General features: G+C 33.9%; 1 long non-coding RNA gene across 1 annotated transcript; it reads left to right on the forward strand.

The window, feature by feature from the left end:
• Window positions 1-667: 667 nt before the first annotated feature.
• Window positions 668-18,517, forward strand: LOC141458034 (uncharacterized). Its single transcript, XR_012460723.1, has 4 exons — window positions 668-1,101; window positions 1,821-1,913; window positions 13,820-14,037; window positions 16,581-18,517. It is a non-coding gene; the product is annotated as an uncharacterized lncRNA (long non-coding RNA).
• The last annotated feature ends 451 nt before the right edge of the window (window positions 18,518-18,968 follow it).

The following is an 18,968-nucleotide window of genomic DNA, read 5'->3' on the forward strand; positions in this document are numbered from 1 at the left end:
AAAATTAGTAATGATTTATTGACAATAATTTGGGATTTATATAATTATAAGGGTCATTTTCCTTATCCTTTCTTTCCTTTCTCTGCCCAAATTGTAAAGTAAACTTACAAATAATCCATTTGTTCAGCACTAATAACTTAATCCATTGTAAGAAATAAAATAACATGAGTTAGTTTTAATAAGAATTGATAAAAGTTGGCATATTCATATTTATGATGTTATTTTTGCTGCATGGATTTTTAACTTAATACCATTCCTAGAACAGCTTAAGACCTCTTATCGTTCCATTTGATTTGTTTAAATATATTTGTTATTATATTAATAGTATTATCTTAATAAATAATAATACAAAATTCTGTCACATTTCATTATATTTGTGTCTGATTTTTTGTTTTTAATTTCAGTCCGATAAGGTTTCATACAACGTAGAGAATATTTTATTGTAATGGGAAGGGGTTTAAAGGGATGAACTCCAGGAAATTTTAAATTTTTGTTACACTTCAATTAATTGTTTATTTCTCTGCTACATACTACTAAATTTATTTTTTTAGCAACAAGGAAGAATAGCGTGCCTCAATAAAATAGTTGTATGTATTAATAGTAGAAAATGATAATAAATAATCGAATAACAACTGGTAATATCGATTTGGGTGCAACAATGCGAAGAGTAGTTTTGCAAATGTAGTAGGTTAAATTTGGTTAGGTTGGAAAATATTCACTATAATTTGGGTTTTATATAATTATTTAAGCATCATTTACATTTTACTTTCTTATCTCTCTTTCCAAATATTTGTAATAAAGTGAACTCACAAATAATCTATTTGTTCAGTGCTTCAGTGCATAATATTAACCCTTTGTAAGAAGTAAATTGATTATTGAGGCTGTAGAAAAATTACTGAAACCTGTCCTCATTACAAACGCTGAATTTGGTTTAAATTCATTATTCTTTTGGAGAAAAAAACCTTCTAAAAACGCCGATCGAACAAGTTGCATTTCTCTGTAACATATTCTGGTACAGAACTTAGCAAAATGAAGCAGTCTACTGCTAATACAAATGATAAAAAGTGCATTTTTTGTGTTCAAGTGAACTCCAGGCTTAAGGTAAGAAGCTTTACATCACGTTTTTCTCATAAATACGACTTAATCCAGTAAACTGCACACTATTAGGACATTTCATTCAATTATAAAGTTAGAAAAAATTTTTTAAAAGAAGATAACTTTCGAAGTGAGAAAAGAGTTAGCTAGGGTTTTTAACCAGTTCTTTACTTCCTATTTGCGACTTGCTTTTATTAAGGTAAAGTATTAAAATTCTTAAAGGAACAATTTTAAAAATAAGAAAAACATTTACAAATTCTTATTTTTATTCAGATTCTGCCAATAAAATAGAAGATTTAAAGGACTTATAATTATTAAGACGTCTTATTACATTCTTAATATTATTGACACGTTTGGTATGATACGAATATATTATGACATAGATAAACTTTTATGTTTTTATACTTAAGATGGAGTTAATCTTGCAAGTAGCAGCTTTGCTTTATAATACCCTCCTCTTTAGAGGTGGGGAAAAAAGTATAAAAAGAGATCAATTTATTTTTGAAAATAATAAATAATGATAAAACACTTTACAAAAAATAAATCCCCTACAATAAATTATATATTTTTATGGTCTTAACACTTACATATGTCGCCCGGCAAATATCTGCTTAGTTTTTTTTTATGACGCAATAAACTGAAATAAACCTATCCAAAAATATATTTAATAATAAAATACGAATATATATGTATTTTTTTTTAACTTTATTTTTTATGATTTATAGATATTTAGTGGATTTATATAATTAGTAACTTTACCATTTAATAAAAATTTATATTACAACACTGATGGCAGTTGAAAAATTCAAGATTTATTGGTTTGTATTTCTTTTGCTTTTGGTTTTATAAGTGTAAAAATTATTTATATTTTAGTATATTTTTTTTGGTGCACTAAATTATTTAAGATGTGATGTTACAGTCTTTAAGCTTACATATTCTTTGAAATATGTTCACATTTGCTAATGGGTAGAATTTGAAGTAAATGGGGACATGTTATAGAAGGTCAACTAGTAGATCGTCAAATTGTGAAGTTAAAAAATCGTGTTGACCCAGCATCACCAGATTTCTAATTAATCTTGATCGGTGGAACTGATTTCTATGGCAATATAAAAAAAGAGTAAAGTAATTGCCTATTTTTTCAGGCCAGCTTTACAAATCGAAGACGATGACGACTAGCAAACTTACTTCGCTATAAATTTCTCTTATTAACCATTAAATAAAATGCAAGACATAGACTGAGAATCAAACCCAGTACTATAATAATTCTTAGCTATGCGAGGCTCACCTCTAAGGGTACGTTTACAACGGAGCTGTGAGTATAGATGATAGCAGAGATGATAACTGATAGAGTAAAATATAATCGCTGATTAGTGTGCACAACGGAGCTGTGATACATGCAACATATGTCCGAGAAGTGAAGAAGAGTTTTTATGTTCAGCAGCAACAAAAAGGTATATTTTAAAGAAAAAACGCTTTAGAAAATATCATGTGCATTCCATAAATAAAAAACGAAGTACTTTGGGTGAATTTCACTATTTATATAAGGAACTTAGAAATTATCCGGATCGTTTTTTTGAATATGTGAGGATGGGTCCACCCACATTCGACTATATTTTAGAAAAAATAAGGTCAAAATTAAGAGAACTTTGGAAAAATTGTCATGGAAATCCTATAACCATAGAAGAAAAACTAGTGATTACTCTTAGGTTAGTAATGATTTTATTGAGAAAAAAACAACAAATAAATACGCATGAAAATAAATGTAAGCACGATTTAAAAAACAAAATATTGTTTAAAAGTAAATAATAAAATAATAACCAAAAATAATGAGTAAAGAGAGCACTAAATAATTTTTCGACGTCCATTTTGAAGCTCCGATACTGGAGTTCAGCAAGCAGAAAAATAAAAAATTCAATTCTATCATCTATGCTCGTTTATAGCAGCGAGTATAAGTCACTAGTCGAAGCTTCGTTGTGCACGCTCACATAAGAATGTACTAGGTTATTCTATAAGCGCTGATGCATCACTGCTATCATCTCCGCTATCATCTATGCTCACAGCTCCGTTGTGAACGTACCCTAACCCGTTCGGCTACCTTAGCGCTTTGGATGGTAGAACTGACTTCTGTTAGTTTGCAATTTGTTAGCAATTGGAAATTGATTTTGTTCACAATATATTCAAATGAAAATTTTGAGATCTCAGAAGGGTTATGGATTCAATTTGCAATTGGCTATTTCTTCGTTCTTGGCTTCAAGTGTTAGCAGTAACGCTGGATCAAATACGGGTTTTCGAACAAAGTGGGTATTCGGAATGAGATAAATGAAAAAGGTCTTTGGGCCGAATAAATAATGTAATCCATGCTATTGATACTAAAGTCCACATTTGGATCAGGTTTAGGAGAATGTTCAAGTGCATTAGTCAATGGGCTTTGGGAATCATATTGTTCTTTCAGTTTACAATGCAGAATAGAAGACCGCCTTTTGTAGCAATCGCCTGCTAAAGTTATGTGGCTAGTAATGAACTCATAGAAATCCATTCAACAAAACACCTGGACAAAATGAAATTTGACCATAGATATAGTTTGATGGAGGAGTCAGGCAATGCTTTAAATATGAGGGTGTAGGCTTACTTAGATTCTAAGTAAAGTAAATGAAAAATGTAGACTTTTGACAGCGGGTGGTTTCAGACAAATGTCTGCAAAAACATTCATGGAAGATATGTGAATTCTATAGTTACTGGGTGGTTTCTATTCACCGGGGATTAGTTATAATGACAGCAAACACCTGCCATAAACTTTAGGAAGTGAATAGCCATTGATAGAAGATACTGGGAGATAGATTATGATGTATTATTATGTGGATTTATATAGCTTTGGATAACAAATGTATACTTTCTTCTGATAATCCGAGTGAACAGCCTTGATTTAGTTGTAATGGACTGTTGCAGTTGCTTCTTTGATTTTTTAACTGAGTTTATACTCAGTTCAACGTTAAAAACAAAAAACTAACACGGTCAACAGGCCAAAATGTTGCCTTTAGTTTTAAGTTATATCATTTATCTAATTTATTTCAGAAGCCATTTTCATTAACTCCTTGCTTTAATAAAAACCTTGCAATAATTCAACTCAAATTCAGTAGCGGGCGCTGAATGAAAACAGTAACTTTATTTGAATTTATATTATAAACGGAATTTTAGAAAACAATGAACGTTATTTCATCGCATTTATCCATAGTTTCGTTTTATAGATTTAATCGAATTGTGTAGTGGACGGCTCAATCAACAGTAGGAATTTTTATTTTTAATTAAATTCACTAAAATAAAGACCTACAAATCACACCCTTAAAAATATTCATGTCTATTTATGTTTATTAAGGGTCTAGATTTAATTAACTGTCTTGATCCTTTAACTCCAGTGGTTCAAAACCTGTGCTCCGCGGACCACCAGTGGTGTGATTTGTAACACTTAACATTTTTAAAATAATAATATATTTATTTGAAATGCGGCCGCGTGTGCGGCGACGGTGCGGTGAATGGGAGTCGAGCAAGCTTAGAGTCCAAGAGTCGACTAAAAGCAAATCATGATGTGCGTGTCGCTTTGAGCAATCTCATCAATCCCAGGATTACCCATCTTATTAACAAAATGCAAGCTCAAAAAGCACATTAATATAACTGAATACATAATCACAATGTTAATTGAAGTTTATTTTTCAAATCTAAAAGTAGTTTTTTGTGATATTGAACCTGTGGCCTTGCTAACAACAAAAATATTAAAATGGTCCGTGGTCTTGAAAAGGTAGTGGGTGGTACGCACCATGAAGATGACTAGAGGTCATCTTTAATTCTGCATTACATTAGAAGTATGAAACCAGAAATATAATGTTCAAAATATGTTTATTATGGACATTTTTACATCAATTTTTATTGCATTATTCTATAATTTATCAAATACCTATGGGGGGAAAATTAGTAAAAAAAAATTAAATAGTATTTTTCCTAGAAATAATTACCTAAAACGATTGGCTAATCTCATTGGCTAACGTGATGTGGGAAGTAGGCGGGCTGTAGCTGATGACGTAGTGACGTAGTAAGCCACTCCCTCACCAATAAGAGCACAGTTATCCAGTACATAAAATGGTGCTCTTTCACTTTCATTCAATGATCTAGATTTTACTTTCATTTACTTCAGGAAAATATTTCGTTAACGTTTTTGATTCTGCATTACATTAGAAGTATAAAACGGGAAATATAATGTTCAAACATGTTTATTTTGGACATTTTTACTATATCAATTTTTATTGCTTTATTCTATAATTTATCAAATACCTATGGGGGAAAAAATAGTAAAAAAAAATTAAATAGTATTTTTCCTAGAAATAATTACCTAAAACGATTGGCTAATCTCATTGGCTAACGTGATGTGGGAAGTAGGCGGGCTGTAGCTGATGACGTAGTGACGTAGTAAGCCACTCCTTCACCAATAAGAGCACAGTTATCCAGTACATAAAATGGTGCTCTTTCACTTTCATTCAATGATCTAGATTTTACTTTCATTTACTTCAGGAAAATATTTCGTTAACGTTTTTGATTCTGCATTACATTAGAAGTATAAAACGGGAAATATAATGTTCAAACATGTTTATTTTGGACATTTTTACTATATCAATTTTTATTGCTTTATTCTATAATTTATCAAATACCTATGGGGGAAAAAATAGTAAAAAAAAATTAAATAGTATTTTTCCTAGAAATAATTACCAAAAACAATTGGCTAAACTCATTGGCTAACGGGATGTGTAAAATGGGCGGACTGTAGCTGATGACGTAGTGACGTTGTAAGCCACTCCCTCACCAATAAGAGCACAGTTATCCACTACATAAAATGGTGCTCTTACACTTTCATTCAATGATCTAGATTTTACTTTCATTTACTTCAGGAAAATATTTCGTTAATTTTTTTGATTCTGCATTACATTAGAAGTATAAAACCGGAAAAATAATGTTCAAAACATGTTTATTTTGGACATTTTTACGATATCAATTTTTATTGCATTATTCTATAATTTATCAAATACCAATGGGGGAAAAATTAGTAAAAAAAAATTAAATAGTATTTTTCCTAGAAATAATTACCAAAAACAATTGGCTAAACTCATTGGCTAACGGGATGTGTAAAATGGGCGGACTGTAGCTGATGACGTAGTGACGTTGTAAGCCACTCCCTCACCAATAAGAGCACAGTTATCCACTACATAAAATGGTGCTCTTACACTTTCATTCAATGATCTAGATTTTACTTTCATTTACTTCAGGAAAATATTTCGTTAATTTTTTTGATTCTGCATTACATTAGAAGTATAAAACCGGAAAAATAATGTTCAAAACATGTTTATTTTGGACATTTTTACGATATCAATTTTTATTGCTTTATTCTATAATTTATCAAATACCTATGGGGGGAAAATTAGTAAAAAAAAATTAAATAGTATTTTTCCTAGAAATAATTACCTAAAACGATTTGCTAATCTCATTGGCTAACGTGATGTGGGAAGTAGGCGGGCTGTAGCTGATGACGAGGTGACGTAGTAAGCCACTCCCTCACCAATAAGAGCACAGTTATCCACTACATAAAATGGTGCTCTTACACTTTCATTCAATGATCTAGATTTTACTTTCATTTACTTCAGGAAAATATTTCGTTAATTTTTTTGATTCTGCATTACATTAGAAGTATAAAACCGGAAAAATAATGTTCAAAACATGTTTATTTTGGACATTTTTACGATATCAATTTTTATTGCTTTATTCTATAATTTATCAAATACCTATGGGGGAAAAATTAGTAAAAAAAAATTAAATAGTATTTTTCCTAGAAATAATTACCTAAAACGATTTGCTAATCTCATTGGCTAACGTGATGTGGGAAGTAGGCGGGCTGTAGCTGATGACGAGGTGACGTAGTAAGCCACTCCCTCACCAATAAGAGCACAGTTATCCACTACATAAAATGGTGCTCTTTCACTTTCATTCAATGATCTAGATTTTACTTTCATTTACTTCAGGAAAATATTTCGTTAATTTTTTTGATTCTTCATTACACTAGTGATATAAATGTAACAATTACTATGAAATTTTCAGTCTGCAGCGGTAAATACGCACTATGAAGAAAACTGTATTTAGGTATAATATTTATTTGAGATTTACTGTTATTTGTTAGTTATCTTTAAAACATTGTATTCCTTGTAGCATCATGCTTTAGGCACACAGAATGCGGTTCGGTCGCGGCGGGCAGCGATCCAGCTGTCGTCGCGGCGGTCTGCTATATGGGGACGTCACACAGGACGCGATTATTTGTTAGAGCTGTCCAGTTTGGTAGCTTTTCTTCTTGAGAAGTAATAGTGCGTTCTTTTTTGTATTAAAGCTATTACAGAATTACAACTATTTGTTAATAGCTGTATCCTTTACATTACATATTCATCTCTTCAGCATCAATTTTCATCTTCATCCATCCATCTTCATTTGCAGGGGTGTCTTTGGTTTGCCCTCATTATGGCCCTGGTCTTTCTGGCCTTGACCCACGCCTTTGCGCGCTCATAATAAGTGTAATGATTGTAATGTAACTATCTGTGTTTAGTGCAGTGGTTCCCAACCTGCGGTCCGCAAGCACTAAAATATGGTCCGCGAATTCCAAGAGTCGACTAAAAGCAAATGATGATGTGCGTGCCGCTTTGAGCAATCCCATCAATCCCAGGATTACCCCCATCTTGTTAAGAAAATGCAAGCTCAAAAAGCAAATTAATGTAACTGAAAACATAATCACAATGTTAATTGAAGTTTATTTTTAAAATAAATCTAAAAGTAGTTTATTGTCATATTGAACCTTGTGGTCCCTGCTAACAAAAAAAAATATTAAAATGGTCCCTGGTCTTAAAAAGGTTGGGAACCACTGCTTTAACTGGAAGGCTTCTAGTATATTTTAGAACTACCCAGAGGCATTCTTTCCTTTCGATTACGGGTGTCCACGATCTCCGGACATTGTTGTGAAGCCTGCCAGGAATAAATCATTCATCAATCATTCAACCCAGAGACTTCTGACAAGCTTCCGCTGAGCTTATCAAGTATTACCCCTAAATTATATGTTTTCAAATTAGGCCAACTAATTTTTGGGTTAAATTTAACTTTTTTATCTCTATAATTTGAATAAGTTGGATTTAAGGAAGTAACCTGAGTATACACATCTTTTCCTTTATAGTTTGATCAGTGATAAAAAAAAAGTCATATTAGAATAAAAACTGTCAGTTATGTTAATAAATTTTGAGGTCAACCTAAAATATTAGTTGAATTCTCACAGAGAAAATAAAGTAAACAAAATCTAATAAATTGAAAGTTCTTGACCTTATTATTATTGTTTTTTTTTTAAATTATAATGACAGATAAATTGTTACAGATAAAAGAATTTATAATTTTAGAAACTCATTATAATAATCGTATATATTTGACAACTTTATTAATATTAAACACGTTCGTATTATGTATATATCAGAACTAGTTATATTGACATTGGCACAGTCTATAATGGTACCTAAATGACAATGTGCATAATTTGAATTTAATCTAATTTTTTTTATTTTTCAACAGGTAATATCAAACTTGCGTTTGGTAAAACAAAAAGAATCGCCATTGTGACGAACTAAATTTATTTTCAATATTTATGCTTGCTTGATTTGCTTTGATAACATGTTTTGATAATGCTTAATAAACATATTCCTAGCTTAAGCTAATAGAAATTAAAGTAATCGCTTCTTATTCAGGCAGACTTCAACGTTCAACTACGCCAAATTAGGTGTCTTAGGAGGCAAATAGTAAAACTACTTTACTAATACATTTTTCTTATAAACCTAGGCCTAGACTTGGGAATCGAACCCAGTATCATACAATACTTCTCGCAAGTTTTGTTTTAAACTCATTATATCGATGTCGCAATGTTTTGAAAAATAATGGGTTGGCAAATAAGTTCGTTCGGATTTTATTTTGGTACTGATTCATTCTGATTTTCTTTTTTTTATTTTCGGCGCAAGCGTACAGCTCGATTGTTCATTTGAAAGATTATGTAAGCTTTCTATGAATTTCGGTTTAACAAACATTACTATTGTGCTTGCTGCGTAGCTGTAAAGATGGAAGAAAATAAAGTGCATTTTCTTCATATTTAGCTCTATTATTTTAAAAAGGGCAAATGAGCTGCAGAGGCTCATAAAAAGATATGTAGTGAACGCATGGTGATGATGCCTTAACAGAACGCGTGTGCCAAATTCCGTTCTGGAGATTTTGACATTAATGATGCGCCCCGCTCCGCTCACCCGACCGAGATTAATGCAGATGATGTCAACAGCGTAATCGATAAAGATCCATGCGAAGCGGTGAGAAAGAGATAGCAGCAGCACTTAACATATCCCATACGAGCGCCGAAAATCATTTGCGCCGGCTGGGATACGTTTCTCGGCTTAATGTTTGGTACTGCATGAATTAACCGAGGCCAACTTAGCCACTCGCCATATCCATTTGCGGTTCGCTGCGGAAACGTCAAGAAAACGACCGATTTTTAAAGCGGATGGTAACGGGAGATGAAGAATGGATCGTCTACGATAATGTAGTGCGTAAAAGATCATGGAAGCACTGCAGTGAGCCGCCGCAAACAAGCTCGAAGGCGGAACAGCATCCGAAGAAGATCATGCTCTCCGTATGGTGGGATTATATAGGTGCCATCTATTATGAGCTGTTGCCGTCAGGCAAAACAATTGATTCAACTGCATACTGCTTGCAGTGAACTAAATTGGACCATGCAATCTGCACAAAACGTTCAGAATTGGCGAATCGCAAAGGTGTCGTCTCCCACCACAACAACGCCAGACCGCATTCGTCATTGACCACTCAGAATAAACTGCTGAGATGTTTTGCCTCATCCTCCGTATTCTCCGAACCTGGCCACCTTCTGATTATCATTTATTCTGATACTTGCAGAACTCCATGAACCGAAAAACTTTCGATAACGAGAAGACTGTCAACAAACATTTGGTTTGGTTTTCCGTCGATAAGTCACAGACGTTCTACGAACGTGGTATAATGAAGTTGGTGGAAAGATGGCAAGAAGTCATCAATAAGAATGGTCAATATATAATTGATTAAAATTTATTCTGTGTAACAAAAAAATTGTTATTTATTCCACTCTCAAAAACCGAACGAACTTATTTGGCAACCCCTTAATTCTCGCTATTCCCGGGCATTCTTTTCTAACCAATTCTGGCGAGAATAAAAAACAAATAGGTATGCTCAAATATCCTCTAAAACTGGAACAAAACACTGGTAAATGGAGTCTGACTGGCTATTATTATATAACCTTAGATTTATGTACACGACCGACTATTTGTGTGTCTAGGGGGGGTGCACATAGCCTGTGGCCGTAGACAAAAAAATCACAAACTACTAAAACGCGCTGATTTGCACTTATATATATCGTGTTCAATTTCTGTAGACAGGAACTCAGCTAGAGAAGTAGAATTTATGGTGGAAATTTTGGTTTATTTTTTTGTAAAAGTAACGACCACAACCATTTACCACCTCCGCCGGCCCCCAGTCTGCCTCCGGCCGCCCCTTACGGTACTCCCAGCACACTAGTAAACACCCTCTGGCGGTCAACACTAATAAAAAAAAAAAGTTACTGTTTCACAAAGTTTTTGGTTTTTTCATGATTATTGTTATTGCGGTGACTATAAATTCTTGGTCTCTCACAGTAAATTACAGTTTACTGTAATAATTTTTAGTAAAACTGTTCAAAGTAAATATTTTGCTGTTACTTTTGTCTCCATTTTTACCTCTCTGTCTCTAAAAGTGACATAATCTTAAAGCAGTACCATAACAGTGTGGATATTTTGCAAATGTGGACGAAAATTTTATTGATTTAAATTCATTTTTGAAAAAAAAATGTTTGGGCTTCGCACTTTTGGTTCTTTACTTTTATTTTACTTTTCTTTTTTTGTTTATGATTTAAGGCGCGTCAAACATCTAAGGTTATTGGCGCCCGGAGCTTTTTTTCAGTGCACTGCCGTGTTATCTCGTTACAGACAACACTGTCCATCACCGGACAGTGAGCTGTAAGCAGCTCCTAGGAAGAGAAAATCTAGGGATCAGCAGCTGGATTCGATCCTTAGATCTCCGCGTGGAAATCCAATACGCTAAACTCTTCCCTTTATTATTATTATTACTATTATTTTGTTTCCGGCGCATCGACTTCTACGGTCATTAGCGCCCACTATCAAGGTTCTTCCTCTTTCCATATACTACACGAGCTGAGATGACACGTGCAGATCCATAGCTTCCAATCACTACACCTTGCTTAACAAGGTAGGGTGGAGCCTGGGTCTACAAGATTGTCTCCACACATTTCATCGACTTTGTCGACGAGGAGGAGTGCGGAATATGATTGTGTCATCCCTTAAATAAACTAACTTTTATAATAAATATCTGAACCTGAATTAATAATTTTAATTGTTTTCTGTTATATTCATTTTAGGCAAAACCAAAAGTATTACTGGATCCTTATAACTTCCACGTTTACTGTTATTATTACTATTATTATTATTATTATTTATCTAGTAAAATTACTAATACTTGATACTACAAAGAATTCATAAAGTACAGCTCTTTATGTCCGTAAACTAGTTAATATAAGTTGGGTATATTAACTTATCTTACTGAAAATTCACTGCCCTAACATCAGCACCGTATTTATTGATTTTTGGTGCAATTTCAAAGTGGGGTTTCCAGATGAAACGTGGACAGTATAAGGTGCTACAAAATACTGAAAACCTGCAATTCATGAGTATCAAAATTCTGTTATGTTAATTTAGTAATACGGTTTTTTTTAACAAATTTAAAAAATTTATTAAATCTTAATATATTTAATTGGTAGAAGTTTTAAAAATAAAAAATAATGATAAAGTAATAACTAATTGTGGTAATCACTGTTAGCGTTCTGCAAGGAAGCAACTAGGGGCCTATTCTACGTGTAATATACACAACAGGCATACCAATCCATCCTGAAACTGTCCTCCTAACTTATAGTATGCAGATGTACAGCTATACTTTCTCCTCATATTGATCCGGTAACTTCACACAGAAACCTTCAAACTCATCTCTTTTCTCTTGAGGAATGGTTCAAGAATATGGAAAATAAAGTTAAATGAAACCAAATCCCAAAACATTACTTTCACTCTCCGCCGCATCACTCTTCCTCCGATCTTCTATGACTCTATTCCAATTCCTCCTGCCAATGTTGTCCGTTATCTTGGGCTTTATTTAGACAAAAGATTGGTTTTAGGAACCCGCACACACGACTTAAACGAACTGAAGTTAACAGGCGTTATCGACTATTTAAAAGACTGCTAGACCAACGTTCAAAACTTTCACTTAATAACAAACGACTGATTTACAATTCCATACTAAAACCCGCCTGGACGTACGGTATTGAACTGTGGGGTTCAACGAAACGCTCCAATCTTCAACGAATTCAATCGCTTCAGTTTAAAATTCTCCGCACTATCGTTAACGGCTCCATTTTACGTTTCAAATCTAACCATCCACACAGACCTGGAAATTCCGTTTATAGGTCCAGGTTGCACGAACTCGCTACAAAAGTTTTCATCAGAACTTGCACTCTCATTCTACAATCCTCTGGTCCGCCATTTATCATCTCAACACCTTCCAGATCTTCCTCCCAGGCGATTAAAACGCCACCTTAGTAATGTCAGCTATAGTTATTCTTACTAATAGTGCAACTAACCCTGGAGTAACTTTCAAAATGAATTTTAAAAATAACAATAAAAATAAAAAGTAATCATTAGTAATATAGGAACAGTATATAACAATAACTAGTTCAAATTAATTCATTAACTTCTCAAACTAAATACTATTTCCCCCAAAAATTTTTCCGGATGTAACCCTGATCCCTTGAATAGATTTTCTTTTTTGGTAATGAATAAAAGATTAGTGGAAATCTTTTAAAGAAAGACTTGTGAAATTATACGTTCTTCGCATTATTTTTCTAAACTATAGTGCAATATTTCACTCAGTGAACCGAAAGAAGGTGATACATTAGTAACCAGGTCCAAAAATATATTAGTATAAAGACAACATGTCATTATAAATAACGACACTCATTGAAGTGAGGGGCATATCCTGGGACAGTGTCCTTGTTGTCCGTATAAATAACTAGGGAAAAAGCGGGTAGAGAGCTTCAACGTTCAACAAGGGTGGTCAGCATTAAGAAGGGCTGTTACTACTGAAGACGAAGAATAGGACCTGGAGTACTGTTCAAGTGGGGGAGACCTTTCCAGCGACTCTGTCAAAACATCACTACCACCCACAAGTCACACCCCGCAGTTCTTTGTTCCAGGACAAAAGTAAATAAGTGAGATTTGGGCTGGCTATTGTCCATCTCAGTGCTACAATATACCTTCCTTTCATTTACAGGAAACCAACTGACGTTACTTGATTTATTGACCACATTCTAAATAAGAGTTTTTTAATGTGCATCTTGTCTAAGAATTGTGATAAATTCAGTATTTTGAGAAGACTATCAAATCTGGCTGACACCTTAAAAAGCAAACAACTGTAGCCAAGTACTGTCTGTACATTTTTGTTGTTGTTTATATTATTTCTTTTTAAATTGCAGGATCATCTGATTCATCAGGAATCATCAATGAATCATCAGTAATCATTACTGAAATCTATAAAACCCAGATACCGGTTTGCAACAGCCAACTGTCACTTCTAAACGTCGCCCGATGCTGTCTTATGCCAGTCATTCAAAGATCGTCTTCAATATATCAATCTTAATTTTGACCTTTCCACCTTGTCTTCTGTTCTAGCCACTTCCTCAGACTCCCCAAGGTGGGTTTCACTTCTTTTCTGTGATGAAACCTTCTTAGTCTTTCTTTCATTTTGACATGAGACCAAAATGAAAGATGGCTTTTACGATTTTATTTCAAAAACTAGTGTATTGAATACATAATTATTTTTATTTATTTCGAATAGAGAGTTGATCAGCATACAATTACGAAAAGTAAAAATACTGAAGGAAAAATCAAATACTTCTATTATTAATAATAATATATTAAGGATAAAGAATAAAAAACCTTTACACTTCATTAACAAGAAACACACTTACTCTCTAGTGTGTGAAATAAAATCAAATTATACAATAATTAAAGTTGCATATGAATATTTTTAATTACTTAATTAAGAAAATAAAGATTGCAGCCTTTCATTCAATACAGGTATTAACTTTAAACAGTTTTAATAAACATATTCAATAAATTTAGGATCTTTGACGGATAGCTGAAGTTTAAATGAAAGGCGAGTTACAATTTAAATATTTTTTGTCGCATAAAATTATAACCTGAACAAGTTACTACCGAAAAAACACAGATATTCGTTAGCATTTAATGAAAAGATAGGATAAAGTCGGGTGAGATGGCCACCATTTTATTTGGAGGGTGCCTGCAAAATCTAGGCTTACTTTATTATTATTTTTGGAAACCTCATACGCTCACAAACACAAGATAAGGAAACAATTTCAGAGAAAATGCTAAGGGAAACATTTTTTTATTCTTACAAAAAAAAAAAAAAATAGCAATTGGCCATCTATCCCCACTGGGTTGGGTGAGTTGGCCAATGCAACTTGGGAGAGATGGCCACATATTGTAAATGAAATTGCACTGGTAAAACTTAATAATAACAGAAAACAATGAATGGTTACTTAATATTTACTTATTCTTCTTCTTTTTAAATGCGCTTTTACTACAATTTTGGCAAGTGCATGCAAAAGAAGAGCAATTTTCGTGGAACCACTTCCGGCATATTATGCATTCCAACCAATCTTTTTTTTCTGGTCTTGTTGTAGCTTTCCCCATATCCTGTACATTCAGTTTCATCGATTTCTAAAATGGCATCACTTTCCTCTTCAAAATTCGATTCCTGTTTCGTCCTCTTCATCGGAGCATGGGAAAGGTGAGCTTTTTCTTTTTTGGACAATCCTTCCTTTCAGAATTGTCTCTTTGGGGATGGTATTTCTTGTTGGTTTGAATTTCTTTGCTACTCTGTTTTTTCACAACAGCAATGTGCTCGAGAGAAGTTAATAAAGTGGCAACAGACTTGGCTCGTTTTCTTGTAGAGACGACAGTTTGGGTGTAGGGTTAATACGATCTCAAATTTTCTTCAGTATAATTTCCGCGGTTAGTGTTCTGTCTTTTATGCTGAGTTGGCATTTATCTGCAGTGAATTGGAAACTGAGCCAAACTATAACAGAAAAAAATAAATAAAAATAATTGGCCATCTATCCCTAATGTTTAATGGCCATCTGTTCCGAATGCTAGGAAGAGATGGCCATCACGATACCTAATATGTAGAAAACAACACTAAATTTCGACACATACATTCACAGTAGCACGCAGTATGTAACTATCATAAAATTTTTTGTTGAAGCGATAATGTTTTTGATTCTCTGAGTTAATTAATAACGCTTTGACGCAGACCAAAATATACTCACTGTAGTCAGACATGAAGATTCATCACTTGAGAGGTCACGCAGCGCGGTCAGACGACATTTCGGTTAAATTTCAGCTGTTGGCCATCTCTCCCGATTGGCCATCTCACCCGACTTTACCCTATTGCAGAACTAATATATTTTGTTGGTCTATCAGAATGTATTTAGAGAGATAGATGACATCCTGATGCACTTAATTGGCCGTCAAGTCTCAATAAATTGGGAAATAAATATTTTTAAGGCTGTATTGAATAATCGTGATTTAACTAATTCATAAATTTTCAAGTAGGATTGAATTGTATGTTTGGAGGACTTGTAGGCTTATTAACTGGCCACTGCAGACTCAGGAAACACATGCATCGCATGGGCCTGGCAGATGACAGCCTTTGTAGGTTCTGCCAGGAAGAAGAGGAAACTGCACTGCACGTGTTGTGTCAGTGTGAGGGGCTTGTATGGCTAAGGATGTTACTTCTCGGGGAGGAAAAACCAAGGCCTGAGAGCTTTACCCAGGAGTCACTCTCCAGAATTAAGAGTCTAATTAAACGGACGGGTCTGGAGGGTGAGCTCTAAAGTCGGGGAGCCACAATAGATCCAAAGGGGTCGCAGTGGCGTAGGCCTTGAGGCCGCCCTAATTTAATCTTATCTTATGTTTGGAGGACATCTTACGGGGGATTATATATAATCCTTGGGTTTTTTAGACGATATGGTTTCAAGTCGGAATGGATTATGGGGCGTTTCCGAAAATCTGTGTCCTTCTATGGTCCATGTTAGGCCAGAAAAGCTGTAAAGTTTGTATCTTGTTCGATTAAGCAGGTTTTTGGAGCGTTCATCGAATAGTCTTTTTAGCGTTTTGTATCTTTAGATGTTGTGTTAGTTTTTTCCTTTACAGATTGTCCAGTTGCAGACTCGCATAACGCACAGTTGAAATAAGGAGTAGTGCATCTACCTACTAGCTCCGTAAGCAAGTAGGACATTGTGTTTTGCAATTGATAATATCAAAGAATGGACCCATTGCTTTACAAATGGAAAAAGTTCACTGCTATATCAATCAGAAAGTAGAAAGTCATCTAAATTATGTATTACTTTTGTAACATAATGTCAGCATGTTAAATCGTGTGTAAAAACTTTAAAACTCTTAGAATTATTAGTGACACTTATATTTTTCTAGCAATTTTTGTTCTCCCTTAACATTGGGCCATTCTTGGCCCATTGTTTCCTACCTATTGTTCCCATGAGATAGTGAAGATGTTTATCTAAAGAAAGGTTAAATTATTATCTTCCAAATAATAAACGATTTTTTTTTTGTAAAAAAAAAAGTAAACGTAAGTTAACCTCATAATTTTGTCACCTCTAAAAAGAGTTTGAAGATGAATTGAATGAAGGATCTTTACTTATTTATATCTATTGTATATTGAAAATAGTTTTGTTCCGAATCATTGCCAGAGTGCAGCATAAATAACAGAACAACTTCACTATAGAGATATAGCACAATAAAGGTTTTAGAATAAAGAGATATCTTATATAGATACTAGTTCCTCCACTATGGTAGGTCTTCCTCTACCTCTCTCCTGTTCGCTGGAGTATATCTTCATTGTTTGTGGCCCAAGAGGGGGGGGGACCTAGTTTATATGTTGTGCATAACTCTCGTACTTGGGTAAGTGCGCCAGTGCTATGCTTATAGTGGAGAAGAGTTGTGCTACGAGTCCATTCCAAGCTATAGGACGACAGAAGCTCGTATAATAGATACTGGGGATTCTTTATGACTATACTAACCCAGAGGCTGTGCAGCCTGGACCAGGGTGTATAGTAGTACGCCCTAACTATAATAAAGATGTCTAGCTTGTCTTTTTAACAGTCCAGGTGCTTTGCTCGGTTTTTATTTTATGCATTGCTTTCATTTTTCAGTTTTGCCTTTTTTATTCATTTCATGCTTAAATATTTTAATAGACGAAGTACACACTTCATAAATATACATCTGTTATCTCTCCACCTTTACTGATTCTAACAAAAGAAAATTTACTATGGATTTTCTTATTTTTCAACCATAAATTGCATTTCCTTCAAACGCAAAACAACTAGTAAATTTAAACGCTAATTCTGGACATCCCTTATGCTATACTGCTTTTTAAAAGTCTACGATTGATGTGCAATGTTAATTGTTCGCCGAACTATGTAGGATGTACACGCTGGAGAGGTCGAAACTTCGGGAGGTGATTCAGCAGCTTAAATGCAACAAAAAATGTTCTGATATTTTTTGAACTTTGGCCTGATTCTCATTAGTGTCCAAGATATTTGCATTTTTAACATTTCCGTTGATATTCGCGTTTTTCACCATAAAAACGGCCGTAACTTTTCTATCCTTTATCCTACAACAAATCTGCTTATTCCAAACGAAAGAGCATTAAATTTCCTATAAATCTGCTTAATCCAGAGTCACAAAACGTTTCTAATAAACAATGAAATGTTTACTTTAATGTCTGCAAAATTCTATAGGTTCTCGATGATTTCTGTTAAAATTTTCAACTGTATTTTTTTGCATTGATTAATGAATCAAGGAGTCACCCAATTACAGAAAAAGTAGTGCATTTATTGGAGCTTTAAGAACATATGGATTTTTTTTTGGTTTTTAATTAAACCCTACCCCGATCAGAGGGGTGTAAATGCGCTGAATTTTTTTGAATTCAGGACCAAGGCTTTGACTTCAGTTCTGTTTCAATGATCTTCGCCCATCGCAGACTAGAAGAGCCGGTTCAGAATGTGCTTATGCACTTCTCTTACAGCCTTTGATAATGCGCATCCAAATTTGACAGAAATAGCCTACGACGTTTACTTCCAATAATTTGAAAGTATACTTTTGTGTGACAAGATTTTAAACACTTCTTCTATTAGATTAGGTTAGATCTCTATGGGGTGCGAGGAATATCGAGTACTCCACCCCAACATTAGTTAGTTAGGTTAGAAGAAAATAGGAGTTAGGCCAACCGTTAGGTTTGTATCGATCAGATTGACTAGGTTAGGCTGTGTAGTAAAGTGTCTATTCTACAGTATAGTTTAGGTGCAAAGGACCCTTGTTGTTGCGCACCTTACAAAACCCCAAAACAAACAAAACTTCTTCTATAAAATAAATCGATATAAAATTGAGGATAATCTGCATTATGCTGTTTAAATCAGTTTTCTGCGCATCAAGGACAAAATGAATAAATAAAAATAACCACAGGTTAAAAAATATTAATTTAAGAACAGGGGCGTTAACTTAGTTGAAAGCGTCACTGGAAAT

The sequence above is a fragment of the Rhodnius prolixus genome, unplaced genomic scaffold (assembly GCF_049639745.1).
Source record: "Rhodnius prolixus isolate KJV_2025 unplaced genomic scaffold, Rpr scaffold_5, whole genome shotgun sequence".
In the NCBI taxonomy this organism is placed as follows: domain Eukaryota; kingdom Metazoa; phylum Arthropoda; class Insecta; order Hemiptera; family Reduviidae; genus Rhodnius; species Rhodnius prolixus.